General features: G+C 30.0%; 1 long non-coding RNA gene across 1 annotated transcript; it reads left to right on the top strand.

Moving 5' to 3' along the window:
- The first annotated feature begins 325 nt into the window (after window positions 1-325).
- Window positions 326-1,903, top strand: LOC123271646. The gene is made up of 2 exons (XR_006510935.1): window positions 326-448; window positions 1,783-1,903. It is a non-coding gene; the product is annotated as an uncharacterized LOC123271646 (long non-coding RNA).
- The last annotated feature ends 3,485 nt before the right edge of the window (window positions 1,904-5,388 follow it).

The following is a 5,388-nucleotide window of genomic DNA, read 5'->3' as shown; positions in this document are numbered from 1 at the left end:
TTCTTTTATTTCTTCTTCTTCTTCTTCTTACTTTCCTCTCTCTTTTTTTTTCTTAAATATTACTTTTATTTTTATTGTTATTATTGTTTCAACTCTGTACTTTGCAATGATATAGAATATGTATCAAGATCCTCCCACTAAATAATTCTGAATAAATATTTATTAAACGCCGCGGGCTTCTTCTACTGTTAGCAGGTGCGCAACTTCTCTTCACAGAAAAAATTTTCTTAAAAAGTTACTGTGAAAATGACATCATTATTCGGACATTTTAATAACAATTTTTTAATAATTATTTATAAATACATTGTAAAATAATATTGAAAAGGACGCGGAAAGAACAAGATTACACTGGATGATATTCCAGATTATACTCAGTGACATCTATAGTGAAAAGAAATTTCAGATAGCAGCTAGTTTAATACAGATTATACTGAGTGATATCTGGATTGTACTCATTGTAATATCTCATTTTCTCCAGTAAAATCTCAGATTATACCTCGTAACCCTTATTAACCCTTACCAGCCACATCTCACCCAGGCCACATAACGGCCACATGGGGTAACTCATTACCCCACGCTGAAAAACCCGGTTGGACAAGATGTGTACATATTTTGAGATTTTTAATTAATTGTGTCATGTTCGTTGACGAGTTCTTCAATATATCTAATGGTTTAAAACTTGGTTAATTAATAGATGGCGTTCTAACAACTGGTCACATAAGTCAAAATTTCGGAAAAATGGTTTTTTTGCAAAAAAATTCACTTCTCAGATTCACGGCATATGCCGTTTATTGTATTTATTTGAAAGTTTTAAGACCTCTAATTCCACTTTTTTTAAGCCTAGGGTAACTAGTCACCCCGTGTGGCCGGTAAGGGTTAAAAAAAAAAAGGTTCAAAACGATTTGAAATGGCTCAAAGCGATTAAAAACGATTCAACTTGACAAATACACTGTAAAAAATTTTGCGTCATTGCGTCAAAAAATTTTGTGTTAAAAATTTTTATGTTAAATATTTAACACTTTTTTGTGTTGATTTAACACTTTTTAGTGTTGATTTAACACAATAAATGTTAAATCAACACAAAAAAGTGTTAAATATTTAACATAAAAATTTTTAACACAAAATTTTTTATCGCAATGACGCAAAATTTTTTACTGTGTATATAGATATACATTTTGCATGGGTTGAATCGTTTTAAATCTTTTTTTTAATAAGGGAAGATTTCACTGGATATAATCCGAGATTATATCTCGTAGAATTTGGATTATATTCACTATAGTCATGGATTATACTCAATGATATCTCCGCCATTTTTTTTCTAGCGCTTGCGCACTTAGATTATCATATGATTATGAACAGGTTAGATCTTATTGTCAAAAGTCTGAATGTAAAAACATACGTCTTGTACCCTATTTTTACATATCATAATTTTAATAATTATAATGGCTATAAAACATTGCTACATAGCACAAAATATAAATGTTCGCACAGTAATTAATGCACCGATTACATTTTTTTAATGTTCAACATACTGATGATTGACTAATTCACAAATTGTAAACAATTCACAATTCACAGTTCACAAATCGTAAACAGCACTTCATGCGCAGGCGCTAAAAAGAAAATGGCAAAGATATCATTGGGTATAATCCAAGATTCTACTGAATATAATCCAAATTCTACAGGATACAATCTCGGATTATATCCAGTGGAATCTTACGCGGTATAATCTGAGATTTTACTGGGGGGGGGGTGGAAAATTACAATAAGTATAATTCAGAGATCACTCAGTATAATCTGGATTATACTAAATACTATCTGAAATTTGTTTTCACTATAGATGTCATTGAGTATAATCTGGAATGTTATCCAGTGTAATCTTGTTCTTTACGTGTACGATTAATTTTACTAAAAATTTAAAATAAAATTTTTTTTTGACGATGTTCATATTGTTGGAAAATTTTTTTTGTTATTGAAAATTGACTATTGATTGTAATTTTTTTTTTTTTTTTATAAAAGAAAGGGGTTAGTTGGACCACCTGGAAGGATTGATTTATTACAAAAAGTATTAATCTAGTGTAAATACCAATAATGTATAAAAATAGTCGGTGACAATCCTTTATAGTGAGACGAATTATTTATAGTGAGGGAGAATAAAGAGCCGTGAACGAGAAACGAATGAGTTTGGGATGTCATCGGTCACCTGGGAAGGAAATCTCGGACCCCCCAAACGTCAACGCTTTTCTCGAGGCGCTTTTGATAAATAAAAATTATGGAGTCATCTCAGAGGAAAAAGAAACGGTCACACGGTTATTTTGTTTGTGATTCATTTTTATTTGATTTTAAATACTTGCGATTTAAATAGAGACTTCCTTGTAACTTCTTTTGAAGCTTCGATCGGTATGGTTTAAGTGTTTCTAATTTTATTCAATCGTTCGATTATTGAATTTTGTCATGCGATCACTTTTTTGGTATTTCAAACTTTTTAGAAAATAATTAAGAATCATTGAAATTTTATTTTGATTTTATAATAATAGTTCTGGTATAAATATCAGAAATTGAGTGAAATCATATAGCAGACCTTTCTTGTAAGAAATTTAACTCTCTAAAAAAAAGATTCTCATTAATTCTCTTGTATCTGCAATATTTTAGTGACAATTTATTATTTTTTATTTATTTATTTATTATTTATTAATCAACATTTATGCCAAGGCTCCGTAGGCCGAATAGTAAACTAAATAGTATATTACATACCCAGGCCAGTAAAATAAGAAAAGTTTCAGATCACATGTAATTGTTGGCCGAGGTGAAGCCGAGGTTTACAAACATGTGATCTGAGGCTTTCTTATTTACTGGCCAAGGTGTGTATACTATTTTTCTGCTCGACGTAGCCGGAATGTGGCAACTTTGTTTAGCGCAGCGGCCAGAAAGTTGCCACCTTCCGGCCGGAGGGCAGAAAAAATACATACACTGTAAAAAATTTTTTGGACTTGGTGTGGTGTAAATAATTCGGTGTAAAATTTTTAACACGGACGGTGTGAAAATCGCACTAAGTGTAGTGTTAAATTTGAACGGTGTGAATCCTAAATTTTACACAATCAAGCGTGTAAATGTATTTCCTAAAAATTTCTCATTAATTAATTTGATTGTTTAGTTTCAGACTTGTACGATATTAGATTATAAATATAAACATGTATAGAAATGAATATTTAAAAGTATGTTTTTTTTTATATTATGCCATTTCACGGAGTAAAGTCATTCCAACGTAAATCTTAATATCATTGGAAAATCTGCAACAAGAATGTTAATATTCAAGTTGTTAAAAATTTATCTAAGTATACGGTGGATCCTATGTAAGAGTCAATTGATAAAAATCGAATGTTTATAGTGTTAAATATATTTTTATATATATTTTTAAAAATATAAGCTCATCTCGATGTTACACTCATCAAGAATCTTCATTTAAGTACCCACATCATTTTTTCATATATTTATATATATATTACATATATGTATATATGAAAAATATATCAAAATGCATGTGAGTACTCAAATGAAAAGTCTTGATGAGTATAACATCGGGATGAGATTATATCTTTAAAAATATCAATAATTAAGAAATGACCTTGTATCTTGTGAACTATTGACATTTTTAAAGATATAAGCTCATCCCGATGTTACACTCGTCAAGACCGTTCATTTGAGTACCCACATGCATTTTGATATATTTTTCATATATACATATATATAATATATATAAATATATGAAAAATTGATGTGGGTACTCAAATGATAGGTCTTGATAAGTGTAACATCGGGATGAGCTTATATCTTTAAAAATATCAATAATTACGAAATGACCTTGTATCTTGTGAACTATTGACATTTTTAAAGATATAAGCTCATCCTGATGTTACACTCGTCAAGACCGTTCATTTGAGTACCCACATGCATTTTGATATATTTTTCATATATACATTTATATAATATATATCAATATATGAACAATTAATGTGGGTACTCAAATGAAAGGTCTTGATGAGTGTATCATCGAGATGAGCTTATATCTTTAAAAACGTCAATAGTTAAAAAAGTACAATATAATTTTACAAAAGTCATTATTCAAGAAAGCAAAATTTTATTTATTTATAGTTTACAAGTCACGGCAATCACATACAGACTGCAAGGTTGCTAGTAATAGTTATTAAATTTTCAAAGTTATAAATAGTAACACGGAATAGTGTAAAACAGTAAATTACACCGTGTTAAATTTACACGAGTGGAAATTTTACACGGAAGAAATTTTACACTGACATTTCACACTTACACAGCGGTGTAAAAGTCCCTGGATCCAACTTTACACCGAAATTTTTTACAGTGTAAGCATCATATATTCACATTTGTTATATCATATTGTTTAATATATAAATTTACATTTATAGAATTTAAGGTGCAAAATTTTTATTTTTTCATCAAAATTGTTTCCAATAAAAGCTTAGAAAAAAAAAGAAAAGAGAAATAAAGGAAATCTCAAGACGAAATCAACTTACTGTTTTTCTTCAGTCTCGCGTGACATAATAAAATCAAAAACTTTACTTTTAAATATATTTAGACTGAGAATTTATAATATCCTGCATTAGTTCTGTCCAGAGACAAATAGCTGATACTACAAAGAAGAATGTTCATAGGTGGTAGTAGTATAGTTTAGTAGTTTAAAGTTTACATTGTTGTGTTTAATTGCCAGCCTATCAGACCTTATAATATCAGGATCTTCGTCTCTGAGCACAACACGGAATAACTTTGAATCTCCAGTAGTGAGTAATTTATAAAAATAACAAGCTATAAAGTATCATCGTCTTGATTTGATGTTGAGCCAATTTAGCAAATGAAGATGAGGAGTAATATGAACATCGCGTTTTAGGTTTAAGATGAATCTTATGGCAATATTTATCAATCTTTGAAGTTTTTTTTTTTTTTTTTTTTTTTTTTTAATTTGTTTAAAGTCGCATAAACTACTAAGGTCATGAGCGACTACGGTAGGGGATAAACTTTTGAGATTGGAACTCGTTTTTATTTTTTGGGCTGAGCAGAATAATACACTTAAATATTGAAAATATTCATTGGTGTACGCCGGACTCGAACCCGGTCCAATGCTTTGGTAAGCAAGGCCGGATCCGATAGGGCTACTGCGCGCCTCTTGAAGTTTATTATCAAGCTTTTTTGATGAATGAAGTAGAACAAGACAACAATAGTCAATTATTGGTAAGATTGTGGAAGTGACCAACTTGCGTGCGTTGGTTGATAGGATGTTTTTCCTATGTTTTAGGCTACTTAGAACACTAAACACTTTCCGTGAAAGTTGTACGACATGATCATTCCAGGTAAAGT

This window comes from Cotesia glomerata, linkage group LG9 (assembly GCF_020080835.1).
Source record: "Cotesia glomerata isolate CgM1 linkage group LG9, MPM_Cglom_v2.3, whole genome shotgun sequence".
In the NCBI taxonomy this organism is placed as follows: Eukaryota; Metazoa; Arthropoda; class Insecta; order Hymenoptera; family Braconidae; genus Cotesia; species Cotesia glomerata.
Note: the sequence above shows the minus strand (reverse complement) of the source record. Positions and strands in the feature narration are given on the sequence as shown.